We start from the raw sequence: 17507 nt of genomic DNA, 5'->3' as shown, positions 1-17507 counted from the left end.
ATGTGCATTTGTGAGTTTGTTTCTGTGTGCTTTTTAAATGCCTTAGGAATTTTTTCATACTGAATAGATATCAATGTATACATATTCTAATGTTTTCCTGTGTCGTTTCTTTATAGATTTATTTTTATCGCGTGGTCGGCATAATTTTATTATGTTTGCTTAAATCGATAATATAAGTCAATAATGTAGAAAATCAGATACATATAATTGAGATCTCTTAGTTTGTTCTTATCGATGGCTTAATACTGATTATAAAGTTCCATACATTATATCACCGTATTTATTTTAAACACATTTGTCTGTTTTATTCCATTTATTGGTCTGTAAGAAAATCAATTTGTAATTTAAATTATTATTCATTTTAGTTTTGTGACCCTGTGCGAACAAATAATCAATTAATTATTAACCAGTAATTATAATAATCACTAAATTATTTTATTTCCGACTAACTATCACATTTCCATACCACAATCACATATGTTGGAACCTGCTACCTATAGTTCAACTGTACTCTAAATGTAATTTTTTCTCAGCCCGAATCGGTGTAGATTGAGTTTCTCTTGCATTTAGTTGTCACATTCCTTCCTTCCTCTAGTACCATCAAACTCTTCTCCTTTACGGGTAGTTAGGGGAAATTACGGGGTATTTGAACATAGCAAGGCAGTATATAAATATGGAATCATGCGTGTACTTGACACATTTTGGAATGCCTGATCCAACGAAAACCGTTATTCCCATTTTAATGTCTTAACTTGTTAGACCATTTCAAATGTGTTTCGAAGTGGTGAGAGAAAGACATGGAATTATCAGCAAGAATATCTAAACGTTTGTCACATTTAACAGTTTAAGTTATTTATTATTGACTTTATGACCAGTTCTATCTACTTGGCTGATTGTAAAGCTGCCTAGATAATCATTGACGGGATTTGCTGCAAAATAGCACATTATTGTGGCACTAGCATTTGCAGGCTATAGAAATACGTGATGTCAGTGTTTCATGTATACATTATTATCAAGGAGCAATTTTTTATATAAAAGTGAATAATGTAGAATAATGGTGGTGATCTGTACGAGGCAGAGTCTATCATGGATTGGATAACGATATAATGATCTATTTTCATTCTAGTATTTCCATTGGTATTATCCATTAAATCAAACATCAAAAGCAATATAAAAGTAAACTGAAATCAGCGTTATTGTACATTCAAACAAAAGCAATATAAAAGTAAACTGAAATCAGCGTTATTGTACATTCAATCAGATTAGAATCAGAACGCGAAGGCATACCTTGATTTAGTTGTTGGGACATCTATTGTTTCAGTGTCCGGAATAAACTATATATACACAGCAGAACAACGGAAACATAACTTTGAATCACGGACAATTGAAATTAGGACCCACTTGACCTCATATTATACTTCAAAACAATGGAACTTTTTACACAGCTGGAAAATATATAACAATAGCCATAATACATTTGTATTGACCTTTAATGTCATTTTGTGCGCATTTGTTACGAGCATGTACTCTTACAACAAGTAACATATTAGAGTGTTAGAGTGAAACGCAAACAGACTTTGTACACTTCAACAAATAATTTATATCCCTAGAACACAAAGTGAAAATGACCCTCCACAAAATATACACCCCATAACAACAAATAAACTTACGGTATTTGCTGAAACACGACAATACATTCAAGTTTTGAATTTATTTACTATAAATTCCAGTGACTATCCAAGAATATTATTTTGTATCAGCTCCTTGTATTTCCGGGAAAAATAACCACTGAATTAAATAATTTGAAGAAATCAAGTCCAGCCCAAATGTAATTTTTGACACAACAATAAGATAAAATTGACTATGTTAGATCTTAAAACACGAGTTAATAATATTGCAAGCAAAACGATTACATGGTAGTTTACTTGTTCACAGGTCACAATTAAAAATTTCTGAAAGAAACCCATTACCTTATGGAAAATAACTTTTTTTTTTAAATTTCGTAATGTTTGCAAAATACAATGTTAGTTTAAAGTTTGTTCCTAAGTTACAATATATACCTTGGATTATATTAGGTTAACCAGGTAAATTGTAAGGGATTTCCAATAACCTAGACCCAGATAGACCCAGACCCAAATTAACACGTCTTCTATTAATAACGATCCTGATATTAAACCCATACAATAGAGACTACTTTAGCAATGTATTAGGTGTTTACAAAATAAAATAAGAAAATAAATAATTCAGGTTAAGTAGAAAATAAACATGATTTTGGACAAGGTTAAATTCAACATACATTATTACATTATACTAGCATAATAATAATAATAATAATAATAATAATGAGGATTTTGCATAGCGCCCAATCTTTAGAAGCTCTAAGCGCTTTACAACATTAGATAACACCTATAAGATAAAAACCATATAATGATATGATTTCAAAAACAAACACCATGAAATTAGAAAACATTAAAAAAACATGCTGAGAATATTTAAGGTAGGAAACATTATTAGGTCTTTAAGTTTGTTCTTGCAGTCGCAATAAGTGAGTTTTGAGAGCCCTCTTAAATAGCTAACAAACAATGCCAATTAAGTATACATAACACAACTCATATTTTGCGGAAATGCTGATTCATATGAACATACATAGAAGCATAAAGAATTATGACAGAACAGACTTGATGAAAAGGTCATATAACTTTCGAACTGCCGGAACCGAACCAACAAGGCCTACACAATCGCATCGCCTTTTCCTTCCTCCAAAACAGATGCATTGTTTTATATATTTCAGTTTAATCACAATGACGTTGTCAATTGATAGTGAAATGTTCACGCGAAATGAAGAAAAAAAAAAAACCCACAAAATTACAATTGTATTTATAATTGGCGAATAGTTCCACCTCTCCGAATATTAAGGCGGCACGTGAAATCCTTATGACGTTATGACGTAAGCTGTCAAAAGTTGTCAGACGTTGTATGTAATATACATTTTGAACGAGAGAAGAATGCCGTTTTATTATAACCTTTGAAAGTCTTTTCCTATAGCGATATGTGATGATTACAGTATCCGAGCATAATATAAAATATTGTATGAGTAGTATTCCCAATGATGAAGTCAGTACTAGATGTAATATTTCATATGCTGTAATGTGACATCAGATGTTCAAGAAACGTGTACTATCCTACACTAAATATAGTTTCTGCTTAGTCAGATTGACCTTACATCCTGTCAAAGGTCCTAAATCAACTTGAGCAGAGCATCTCAAACATCAATAATTCTTTCGGAAACTAAATTTTAATTGCCTTTATCTGAATTTCTCTGTTCAATGTTCCGGAAAGATAATTAAAAGTGCCAAGTAATTACATATTGCTGACATAAATATGTTTCCGATTACTGATCATGACTCATGTAAAGCATCATTATAGTCTACATCTGAGTTTATACAACGTCGTACACAGTAAATGTCTAATAATCGTAATCGTTTGCTTCACGAACTTCGTCGATTCAATTTGATACCTCTTATCCATGAGCCATACAATAATGGATATTTTTGCACAAAGCTGACCGCAGACTTTCTCCAAAAGAGCTGATTGAACGTTGTGCTTGTATATTCCAGATGTTCTATGAAAGTTTCGTTGAAAAGTTAAGTATTTCCTATACAGCATGGCGCAAAACTCACCACAAAAGGAGCCTTTACAAAAATTAGCATTTTCGGATATGCGTATCGTTTTTACTTGTTTTTGAAAGCATGTTTCCATTGGTTTCTACATTTATCACTTTCTAGGATGATCAACCTTTATTTGAACATCAAATATGTTTCCTGAGCTCGTGTTATATTCGTTGATGGGACCATGTCCGCTGGGTCCGCCTCCGCTGTGCTTGTGTGTGTGTGTGTGTGATGATTTTGATTTGTGACGTAGTTTTAACAATTTGTTCAGTTATATCGCTACTTTATTTGCAGTGTGGCAGTTGATAGTGACGTCTAGCACTATGGCGTCATGCTGTCGATTTGTAACATCACGTCCCACCCAGTCGCATTATCCTGATACCAGGCAAAAACAAAACCTGACACTAACCTCATAATCTTGAGTGCAGCAAGGCAGCTGCTAGAGCCATTTTTATAAGTCAAAGATATTGCTCAGACGAAACGTGATGTGTTTTTCCATGTTGGGAATGACACTTCTTGTAGCATTCGACGCTCTCTTGTGAATCTTTGCACAATCAATAGACCATTACCCCAATCAGGTTATAAAGGAGAAACATATTTCTTATATTTTACTGGTAAAGTTGCATCTGCAATTTTCATGCATTGTTCTCCTCTCTTCTGTACTTACCAGTGGAGTAGCATTGATCAAGCACTTTGTAACTTCTGTTGGTGGATCTTAGAGCTCCATATCGGAACCATCAACGTATCACCACGGATAACTCACAAATGTCATTAGGTGTCGTGATCATTTATGTGGGCAAGGGAAACTGTTGTGATCCGTTTTGCTCTAACATTATCCGATTTGATAAATAGCTCAACCAAGTCGGGTGGTGGGGTGGTGGAGCTAACACGTTGCTACAGTCCATGAAGCTGGCATATAACATAGTCAGCAACAAGCGTCGTATTTAATTGAGCCGCTAGGCCTTCTCCTGACGACCTTTAGTCATCCGCTGAAATGTTTTTGGATCTTCAAAGTCCGCGTCAGTGACTTTTGTAACATTAATGTGTGTTGCACCTTGATAATTTCAGCATGTTTTGGCCAGGTTCTGGCATGATCATACGCTGGGGTTTCTCTCTTTGAGACTTAAATGATTATATAAAATACATTCAATTATAATATGAACATCGTCAAATTAACCACACCAGTAAATGAAAGGCAAACCATTTTCGGTTTTTAAAAGTGAACGGTGTGTTTCTATGCATTTCAATCCACTCTCATATATGCCTTTCAACATCCATTCCCCTCTGTAATATACTAATGCAAGACATTTATTATTTCTTTCTAAAAGTAGCTTGTAAGTTATAAGTTAACTGAGTAAATTGCTTTTCAGGTGCCATTCGAAAAAGAGTCTTGTGTAGAGAATTTTCTGCATTTCATTTAGCATTTACAAAGGGGACAAAAAGTGTAGCATCACATTTCCCCTTGTCAGTATTAACTGTTTATCCTTTTTCACTAATTTACAATTATATTCCCCATGTTCATATAAACTCTTTTGTCCCTGTGATTTCATTGCAATGTTAAACCCATGGACCCATTTAACATATGACTTCCCCTTGTCCCCCAAGTTGCCTCAGTATCTTATCATCTGATGCCTATTTTGGAAAAATGCTTATAAAGACCTTGTACAGTGTTGCATATATTTTGTTTTATCATTATGGGGTCTCTTAGAACATGCATTCATCTGTAACTAAATTAATAATCTGACAAGCCTTTTTGCACTTTTACAAAACGTACGGTATATATTTGTACTTGTTTCAACGGTTTTCATTAGATAAATCGTGCAAATAGTATGTTAAGCTGAATGGATGAAACTGAGATTTCTCTTAAAATAATGAGATATGGACTTTCTATCGACAGTACATAGCTAATTATTGTAAAATGTTAAGATTACAAAAGTTACTATTCAAGATATCTGACAGATATTGTGGTCTAAGAATCGAATACATAAGCTATATTTGATAATGAAAAGTTACTAATGGTTCAAGTTTGTTTATTATTTCACTGAAACACATTACAAATAAAGTAAGTATGCACCTAGCGGAAAACGTTTCCAATGTAAGTCTGTTTTACACTGGTTACAGAGATGATCGTCTAAGTAAGTCACTATTTTCCTTGTATACCAAATAGCTTTAATGTGTAATCAATGTCGCTTGATCACCATTGGGTCAAAAGCCTTGGTTACATTGTTTGACATAATTAGAACACCAATACCAAAAGAGTGATTAGAACGCCAACACATGCATCGATTAGAGTATTGGATAGTTTGTAATAAAATTAAACAAGCTGATGTGTATAGTACGTTAGGATAAAACCTGACTGCTATTTACTTCCTTTAATGTGGATTAGTATGTAAAAGAATTAAAATAAACATGGGTCGCTATATTTTAATTGATATTACATGGGCATGTGTTCACTGGTTCACTGATCAGGAACACAGCCCGTTCTGAAGAATCTATAAAAGGGGAACACTGCTTAGTGGGATATAAATCTAATCTAGTGTGTCAATTCGATGTGTGTGACTGAAGCTATATGAGCGACGTTTGATCTAATACTAATACGGCTACTATTTTCTCTTTAGTCGTGACAGTATCATATATATTGTTCAGATTTTGTGATGGTTTAGTTATGTTGGTTATGTTACCCATATAGGTACGGGAGCAGATTTATCAGGCATATATGTTGAATATTGTATAGTCGTTAAATCGTTGTTCCTTTGAATAATGTAAATGTGTATGAAAGTTATTTATGCATAATCAATTAATATCTACACTTTTGAGATAGGCTGACATCACACACGTACAACCTAATGAAACCGATTACATTACTTTATAAAACATGTGCATGGTATGACACACGAATGAAATACAGATATTCATATTGGATAAAGATCATTGGTTAAAATTAGCGTCCTATGAACTGTTGAGTCATCGACAAGTTTTGATAACTTGTCTATTGTTGTTGCTCATGTTTTACTTGAACATAAGAGCTATTCGCCTGTACGGAATAAACAAAAAAGATAATGGCTGAGGAAGAAGCGGGACGAAATAGCATTTCTGTTACGCAACTTCAAGCGATATTTACGTCCGTGATATTTCTATTCTTCTCTGCTTCACAATGTTTACACCTTTGAAAGATCTTTCAGAAGGAAGGAATTGGACGTTGGATGAACTGAATGACAGAGAAGTGCAGCTGTTACTTCCTGTAATTATATTTATTTCTTTCACCATGGTGGTCGGGATAGTCGGTAACGCACTTGTTCTGTATGTCCATTTATTCATCTTCAAACTGGAAATCGCTACCCACAGATATTTTATAACCGTTTTAGCTTTGGCGGATATTACATTTTGCATGATTTGCGATCCATTTGTAATCGGAGTTTTAACCCATCCGTATACTTTTACAAACTCACTGGCCTGCAAGAGTCTCCGCGCATTTACATATTTCAATATTTTGGTATCTATCCTAGTTCTATCCGTGATTGCTTTCGATAGATACAGAAGGATATGCAGACCATACTGAAACCAGTTTTCCATAAGAAGGATCAAAATTATTTTTGGAATCATCTTGTTCCTAAGTTTCATCTTTTCTATTCCTAGTTTTGTACTCTATGGAAGAAGCACAGTGCAAACCGGAGTTGCAAATATCACCGGTATTCAATGTTTCCCTGATGATAAGTACAAAAATACGTCGTTTCCCAATGGCTACACTATCTTTCTATGCGCTGTTTTTACTATCTTAACTGCAGGAATATCTGTCTTCTATACATTGGTATGGCGTGAAATAAGAAAGCATAAACATTCAGTAAAGACACATGCTTTATCTTATGCTATCAAACCCAACACGTTATCTTGCACATTGGAGACGAACGGAGTAGAAATGTCCTCAGGCCCGACAATGCAAATTCTGAACGTCATATTAATGATGAAACAACTGTTGATGATCCCAGAAAATGGACCAATGAATGCAACACGAAGAACAAACCTAAAAGGCAAGTTAAATCAGTAAAGTCCATACGCGCATCCAAGATGCTCTTTGCTGTCACAGCTTTCTTTGTGTTGAGTTTTGCGCCATTTCTGTCTCTGGAACTACTGACCTTTTTCAACGAAAAATTCATAGAAGATCTGGACAATACAAGCACAATGTTTTATCAGCTTTTCTGGAGAACATTTGCAATACATTTCATGGTAAATCCATTTATTTATGGTGTCATGGATAGGAAGTTTCGAATGGAATGCAAGAAACTTGTGTTGAAAATATACCGATTTTAAAGTAGTTATTTACCTTTTGCAAGATATTGTATTTGTTTCAAGTTAGACTCAGCTGCTGATCTTTTCTAGTCTTGACCATAACATAGCAAGCTGGATATGCTAATAAAACGTAAATACTTGTCTTTTCTAAAGATCATTTTGGTAACATGTGAGCAGGTAGGCTATGATAAGTGCATATAATCAGTTCCTAAGCAACCGTTGATACCCCATTGATGTTTTAATCGATATATTATACTGAAAAGGATTTTAGACCTTTCCAAATGCAGTAAGGTTGAAACCCACTGACTAGCAAAGTGGATTTTGTTTAAAGAAAGTGGACATATCTCCTTGACTCCGTAAAACTGAAACTGGTGTTATCGTTGTGAATCAAAGTCATATCATGTCAAAAAACACAGCATCTGAAAGTGTAAATCTGGTAATGCTTTCATCATTGGAATTGTCCTCATGCATTGTTGTCTTATAGGGTATGTTCTATTGCATACATCATTAATTGTTCATTGTTTATCCATTTAGCGTGAAAATATCCCCACGAACTTGATATAGCGTTAGAATTAAACTACTGAATAATAATTTAACACAGTGCAACGGCCATCTAACAATTAAAAAGCGATTGTGATGAATCGACGTTGTTATTATGTTCCGGTGATTCAGTGGTGGAACACTTTGTCATAGGGTCTGTCCGCACATATTATAATCTTATATTTATGTTAACTGGGATTAGCCTCTCCTGACAACATATATGCACAACAATCATTAAACATCATCACAAATTAATTATGGTTATATATATATATATAGATGTAAAGTAGATAAGTAGATGCTATTGTTTTGTAGTATAATGTTAGTGTATGAGGGACAGAAGTGGATTTTTCTTTGTTTGCATTGTTCAACTGCATATACAAATACAACAGTTTAATCTGAACGTAGATACCATAGATTTTACAATGCTGAAAAGATACGTCGTTTACAAGTACTCATTTGTAGCAAGATATAATTAAACTTAAATTGTCGATTTTACTTGTTTTTGATTTTGTATGTGATGTTTCGTTAAAATGACGATACCAATGGTCATATTTTAATAACACTGTATAATTATAATGATTTCCACTCTAAGAACGTGTCAACCGCATCAAATTAACACCATAATTAATTGAATATCATACTTTTTGATAAACATGTTTAGATCATAGATCTCTCAAGATTATTATTTTACTAGCAGTTGCTAGAGTCGATACAAAATATTGTTTTACATAATGTCCATTGAATGCTTATCTGCACAACACAACGAGCAGCCTGTTTTGAGATTTGTACTTAGAAGTCAGTTCTGCAAAAACTGAAGGTATTAAATGTGCCAAGTGTTTTCGTATCCTTGATAATAAAAATGCGCCCCTTTCTGTCCATTTTGAAACACCTTTTTAAAATGCCTCGAATAATTAAAGAATATAAAAATAACAAAAATGTCATGAAAGTTTACAATATAAATACATTTTCATTAAATTGCACTGCTGTACAATGTTCATAATACTCAGTAACTACTAATGCATTCAGAAAATAAACAGATTACTGAAGAGAATAGCCACCGTGATGTTTAAAATATTTTAACAGTCAACATAATATATTTTCAACACTCTTTGTTGGATTTTATTTAAGGAAAATATAAAAAACAGCTCAGAAAAACACATTCTCTCTTCCTGACCAGTACATATTTGGCACTACTACATATTTGTCTTTTGTCCAGAATAAATATTACTGTTGTATTTATTCCATACATTGTCTCTTAACATTTACAAATAAAATGTGTCTAATGTACCTCCTGCATGTTAGTCTTAGGATGTGTATATTTAGAGTGGCACTTTGCAGTAATTTGGGCATCACATTGATATAAGGAAATGCATCTATACGAGGCGTTATGACAAACTTTATGAGGTAGACCTCTTAGACGATATGAGTCAAAGAATGCCACAAATGTTTATGGTCACTCTATAATAGAGTTGCCCCAGGGTACCAGTATTTAAATGGTGACCATTTATGGATGCATTGTCATGCCAAATTGAAAGTATCAACACATAATCATGTAAGTGCTTTTCAGAAGAAAAATATTCCCAATCTTGATTCGAAATGATCATTTTAACACTATAGGTCGCTTAAATTCAACGTTCGAACTATGTATTTTATTCAAATCTATTTAAGGAGCAGATAATGTCAAAACAACAGTTAAATGATCGAACCTAGTTCAGGTAACACCGTATACTTGCAGCATTGAACAATCTTCCTTTTTTATTTAGCGCATGTGTTTCGCTTTCCAGAAGAGACGTTTGATTTAAATGGATAATTTAGCAACATGGTTGTGGATATTGAGACGGTTGGAATTGCTCTTTCTCATACAAGTTACTGTTATATTTCGGCTGCCTTTAACTGGTCATGATAATATATTAACCAGCACCGTCGGAAACAAATGGTGACATGGGAGAGGCATAAGAATGTCTTGCCAACGAAAATCATCCAATTATAATATTATTTGTCTCTTAACTTATCCAGCATTTAACATCTAAAACGTGTAATGTCTTGTTGAAACGTAATTGTATGAGACATCCTACTGAAAGGATTCATCGCAAAGTTAATAGTCTAAGAACTGAAGGGCTCTGAGTAATTTCTCAAGTCATAGACGTTGTCTCTTCCAGAACGTGTATCTAACGTGCCATGTATCAGAATGTAATATTAGCATGATTTTGACCGGTTTCAGTATCAGGCTTGCATAACTTATGTACTTTAATAAGATTCTCCTACCAATCGTGTATTTCACGGCAATCAATATTTCTTGCTGTCATGACTGTGCTAAAATGTATATATTGCATTTTGTTATCTACGTTGTAAAAGATATTAAATTATGTCATAAGTAAATACAAATTAAAATGAGGCAACATTTTAAGATTATTAGGTTAGGTCCTTTGTTTAGACCGTTTGTTTTTACAGTCAACGCAAGTTGTGTCTAAGATGTGAAAGACAAGTGTTTATGCCATTTGTTGTACACGTTTATATTTGATCATTGTACGGAGTCAAACTGCATCGGCAGGTATTACTTAAACTATGCTTTATTTTCTGTTCCGGTTAAGTCTCGTTTTGTAAGGATGATATGTTTTGTTTTTTTCAGAGGTATTATTTTATATTGAATGCTTTCTTGCTGTCTATCACCAAAAACGCTACCATCTCTGCAAACAAATAATTCACTTTTACCTATGTAAGAAAAAATCGTTTGGCATGTTTACTGAAAATGCTACTGAACAGTTCTCCATATGACTTGGAAAGAGGAAATACAATCAAACTTTGAAATTTCCTGGTTTAGAATGAAATACAATACTTAATCAATGTGAAATATTCTCCACATATGTTTTAAATTCTGAACATTTCGCCTGCATTTAAATATGAATGCTTTAGAGTAGCCTGGTCGTGATAATTCTATATTATTTTTCAGACTATTGCTAGATAAAGACGGTGAAAAGGAATGATTGAGAAAGACATTTCAAAGATATGCATGACTGTTTGGCTTAACATCATTGCTTAGAAAGATTCTGTCGATTTAATTAGGCTAGCTGTGTACTTATATCAATGGGCTGGGGGGGGGGGAAGCAAGCGAAATTCATAAACAATGCATAAACTCGATTAAGATCGGTCTGAAGCAGACATTTAACAAGATGATATAAAGGTCTTAGACCACTAGGGATTGACCTGGATGATACTTGAAGCAAAACGTATGGCATTGACCGGAGAATGTGTATCATTCAGTAATATTACATACATCCCAAAAACCAGTTCATCATTGCAGGAATTGATTAGGTCATCATCGCATTAAGTTTCTTTATTTCAAAATGATTTTTACCAAATTTACTTTTAGATGAGACTTCGGAAATATTAGCAAATATAGATGAGCTGATATTTAGTGGGTTCACAATGTTTAACAATTGCTCTTAATTGTTAAAAATAAGTTTCCTTGACCCATCACACAGTTTACTGACCAACGCTATCAACCGCTGACCATCACTATTACCTTCTGACTAGGACGTTATGTCTCGTAGAAATGTAATGAAATGTAATGTAATGAAAATTACCACCTAAATATTAATAGACAGTCATATGGGAAAGGAAGGTTTTGGACAAGAATGATGCTTTAGCAAGATGAAGACGGGATGCACTTTGCTGCAAGTACTTTACTATTGCAGAATTGGGTATCAAACTATTTCCAAATAAGACAAAGTAAAAAATGAACAAAAATCTGTTAACGCTGTTCGCGGCAACGACACCGAGTAATTTTTTGTTCCGATATAATGCATACATATTAAGTACATACAATTTTCGTGCCAATCCCTCCTGCTTAATAAATCACGCAATACGAAAAGAAGTTCATTATTTACAATATCAGAATACCATTAGGAAATATATGCAAATTTCACATTGCTCGTAAGTGATCAGTCCATGTCGTTTCCGTATCTCAAGTCACCTTGATCTTTTTGCAATGTTTCATGTTACCGGACACTTGTTTCTCTGCGCTCGCGCTCAAAAATACCTCATGCCTTACTTACGTATAGATTTAGTGCAATACAAGTTATGGCTTCCAGACCATTCAATTTACGCAGCTGTATTTTTGCCCGTTCCCACATGCGATGTAGTTTGAAACGCTTGTATAAAGGGGACCTAAACGCTGATCTAGTTGTGATTCTGAAGTCCTCGACATTTCGTTTCATTGGGATTGGCTCTAAAAAAGGCATCGGTCAAGAAAGGCGTTCACATATAAGGGAATGCGATCAATCTTTAGACCTGATAACCTACACGTGGACTGCCAGTGAAGCATTTTGTTATCCTCAACGAAACTCCTAGCTACGTCCTCATACTTAGTGTCGCTTTTCATAACTTTATATGATTTGATGAATGTTTAAAAGTTTTCACTAAAGTTTGTATATGTTTCAGAAATGTCAGCATAACTGAGATACATTCAACTGATTAGTTATGAGACCGAAAACCGGTCAACTTTTGATTGTATATCTGATATAGCATGAAGCCCAAAAAGGTGAAAGATCTTGATGTATATTGGCATGCAATGCTTGTCAAATAATATTGTCCATTAGTGCTAATATCAGATTAATTACTTGAGGTAGATTCATCTCTTGTTACAGCACACTTTAGTACTCGAATCTGTCAATAAAGGGAAAATCCTAGATGTAAAATGCCCGTGTAATAGAAACAGGATGATATACTTTATAAAGTGATTTTATTTTCAAAAGGCAGCTGTTATTTAATGTTGCCATAGTAACAAGATCATGATATTAAGAGGAGTAACCCTAACTTTTTACAGTGCCACCACCACCCCATCTCACGCTGCGGAACAATACTTTACAATTAGTGCAAAGTTTATTATGACAAGTCTGTGAGATGTTATAAAGTCAACAGTTAGAGTTAAATTTAGGCATATTTTGTCAAGGTCGCCATAAATGAATCATGTAAGATGGGCTTTGCGAAGGTTTATAAATTTATTTTCATAGTATTACTATTCACTCCAATTGTGCCGCACTTCACCAATGGTAGGATATTTGCGATAAATTCGATGAAAGCTCTTGACACTTGTCGGAATTGTCTACAAGTTACATTCATTTAATTTCCTTCTTTATAACCGTAACCTTTCTTGACATTAGTGTATTATTGTAAATTTGCCATCAATTAAAACATAGCTGGCAATACACTGAATATATCATGTCCTTTGAAGATGATAAAATAAGGCTGTTCCAGTTATTGCTCATACAGCCTGATTATAAGTGCCCTTTCTTAACACTTCTAAATCAATCTTTCTCATCTGCTTCTTGTATCTTAGATTCTCACTAAATTTGTTCCATTTTGTATCTGGACAATGCCGGAACTGACAATCGGTATGTTATAGCCTACCACACTGGTGAAAACGACACTGGACTCTCCCGCCAGCTATTTCTATATTAGACTGAACCATATGCCCCAAAGTGAACATCCCTGGAGGATATCATACCATATTTCCCAATAAGCCCCTCCATATGATTGTATTTATTGATCAAATCTTTTAAATGTTCGTGTTGAATCCCGTTTAGTATGAGTGTTTTAATGGCTACATCAGCAATGGTTTTCTCGTCAATCACCTTGACGCTATCACACGCAGTAATTTTCTTTTCAAAAGCTTGAACCTATTATGCACAGCCAGAGGTCTAGGAAGGGCGACACAGAAAAAAAAAACAAACAGTAAAAGTCCACGGCCACTTAGACCTGTAAATCCACAGACACGTTAAGATAGAATTCTCATCAATAAATGCAGTTAGAAAATATTTTGGCATTTGCCGAGCTTGTCACAGAGGGCATACTTAGTTCGACACGATCGAGGAACAATGAACGAAACCGATTTCAATATCTGAGATCCCAGGATCTCAGGGACACATAGGGACTATTAGCCAAACGCGCAATCATTTGTCGTAGAATATTTTGTTTGTGCATTAGCACGATTCTGTGGACAGAATATCAATTATAAACCTACAGACACACATAATTTTCATTATGATAAAACGTCACACAGACACGATTATTAAGTATTATCACAGGCAATACAATTCATATATTTGACTGCTTGCGGTCAAGGGAGATAACGCCACTGGGACTAAAGTAAACGAGTAAATAGTACGTTATGAATATTTCTAATTCACGCCTCATAGTCCAGGAAATCGTTGAGTATGAATTCGGGATTAATTGTAATTCAACTTGTTCTGATTTTTGTCTTCCTGTGTTACACCGTTATACAACATTAGGATAAGAGTTACTTCAATGCTTGTGCTTGCATATTTTATTTGTAACGCCATATTATGTCGTCTAACCCTGATTAATAACCTGATGTTTGACAATGAAGGGACTTCGACTTTGTTTTCTGCAGTATAGCTAACGGGCTATTTCATATCTAAACCTTAGACCATAGACCGTAAACGGTCCATTGCTAGTGATTTACGATTCGACATTTAGTAACAAACTACAAAGAACAATTTTATTATAGTAATAAATCACGATCTAGACGTGAAATAGCCCAGGTTTCGGTATGAAAAGCGGCCGCCATTGTTATTGATTCGGCGAAACCGCTGAGTAATAACAATGGCGGCCGCTTTTCATACCCATGTAATGTGGGGGGGGGGGGGAGGATTACGTCATTTTTTTCAGCAGTATGCAATCGTATATACAACTTCTGAGATGACGATAATGAAACTAGAAACATGGTACAATGCTAGAACGTCTAACTAATAACTACAATGGCGGTTAAACAGCACAAATTCTAATCACATGACAGAGAAAGAATTATTTTTCTATATAAATCGGAGACGGATGGGCTTAGAAGAGATATTGTGACATATAATTTAAAATCTAACAGTCAGATACTTATCGGTGTCAGTTGCTTGACTGAGCATACTTAGTTACCGGGGGATGTCAGGTCGCTTAGATCGCCCTCTGAACCTGCTAGAATATCGTTTGCCAATCTATGATTCACAAGGGGATAGTGTATAGGCGTAAATTAATGCTGATCACTATTAAATCCTATGGTGGGGCCCCGAGTGGCCGAGTGGTCTAATGCGCTCTCCGTTTTGGATCACTGCCATCTCACCTCTGTCTGCCTGGGTTCGAGTCTCGGATTCAGCTAATGTGGATATGTGAGAAAGCTTGCCAGTAGCTTCTCGTGGGTTGGTGTTTCTTTCCGGGGTTTTCCCGGGTTCTTCCTCCGCCATTAATACTGGCCGCCATGTATAGCCCATCGTGTGCTGAAAAGTGGCGTTAAATCCTACAACAAGAACAACAATAAATCCTATGGTACGTATATAACATACGAGCAGCATTAGCTTACGGTATCAGCATGCCTAACACTCGCGAAATACTGCTAAGGCATCATCCAAGTCTGGTCATCTCCTTTTGTGTTTACATATTAGAACCTAAAACATTCTAACATTTATATTAAAGAAATATTTTTTGTTAGATGATGAATTACGAAAATAATAATGCGATTATTTCTGCGATTGAAATATTACAACGCGCGCGTATACAACGTACTGACCAACTCATTACTGAAAGAAATTCACATATGATTTTGAAATATAATTTACAAGAACGAAAATCCGAAGATATATAAACTTTCATCCGAGTACTGGTTCATTAAGTTACTCAAGGGGCAAAGAGAATATCATATTATAATGCCACCGATGATACACAAATTCATCAATTCGTTCCACTCGCAGCTGGGATAGAAAAAAACACATTAGAGTTGTCGGGCGAAAATGAAAAAAAAAATTGTTTGTGAGAAAGCGTCTAGGACAGATAATGACATTGGTGTTAGTGAATTTGAGTGTTAGAGCGGGAAACGTTCCATCTTGATATGGGAAGCTCTGATTTCTGAAATAAAAAAATAAAATAGTTGGGCACAAAAAAATCATTTTTGTTTTAACTGATGAATCGTAAATCGCTAGCAATTTTGCGATCTGGAAACATTGTCTGGTGGATCATTTTGCTGTCTTTACACTAAAAAAGTACTTGTACTATGTGGAATGTATTATAATCCTGAGGTGTGCAACGGGAGTATTAATTATGTTCAGTCCATAGCATATAGCTATCCTGTAATTATCACACTTAATATGCCGCTAGACTATGTATGCATAATATTTGTGGTATGTTCATCATGATAGGGTATCTTCACATACGTTGATTTATATATGTGACTTAGATAGTGTCTGATGAGTAGATGTATAAATTATCTCCCTTGAACAAAGTAATGCATAATTACTTCCTTGTATCTGCAGCAGAATTTAATGTGGACAAATTTGTTGCGCATTCTTCTAGATAATTGCCAAGCCGTATGTATAAGTTTACTGAATTTTTTTTTATGTTAGTATGCATAAACCTTACATGAAGTTTATTGCAACTGAATTTCTACATATTTGTTTTGATTATAGTTCATTAATTTTCTTAAAATGATTTTATACAGAATATGTTTAACATATTCGTCCCATATAGTTTCGCTTTGTTGTCACATCCTATTGCTGTCCATGGATTTGTTTAAGTGACACGACATACCATTTTGAGTTTGTAACTGAGGATTCTACTCGCTGCATTGGTTCAACTCTTCGTTTGTTACTGATCTGTATATGGCCTTTCATAAGAAGCATTCATGTAAGAACTTACAGCCTCGTGTTGAATTCGTTTTCCCTTATTTGTAGTAGAAAGCCTTTGTTGACGTAATTTATTGTCAAGGTTTGCATACCTTTGGAATCATTCCTTTTGTCCGATATTGTCACAGAATAAGACACTAACTTGCTTATCTATCAACCTTTTCTGTAGACTGTCATATGTTACATAAGTTATTTATTTTGTATTCATTGATACATTATTCGGCTTAAGAATGATATTAACATTGTGGCATGTGTATTCCATTGCTGTCCGATTTTCCCGATCTTGACAAAGCCTTAGCCAGGACAAATTGTTCATTTCACATTAGAC

General features: G+C 34.6%; 1 pseudogene; it reads left to right on the top strand.

Annotated features, from left to right (window-relative positions):
• Nucleotides 1-6699: 6699 nt before the first annotated feature.
• Nucleotides 6700-9163, top strand: LOC149784273 (orexin receptor type 2-like; annotated as a pseudogene).
• Nucleotides 9164-17507: the final 8344 nt, after the last annotated feature.

This window comes from Sinohyriopsis cumingii, chromosome 14 (assembly GCF_028554795.1).
Source record: "Sinohyriopsis cumingii isolate HCF-2022 chromosome 14, ASM2855479v2, whole genome shotgun sequence".
NCBI lineage: Eukaryota > Metazoa > Mollusca > Bivalvia > Unionida > Unionidae > Sinohyriopsis > Sinohyriopsis cumingii.
Note: the sequence above shows the minus strand (reverse complement) of the source record. Positions and strands in the feature narration are given on the sequence as shown.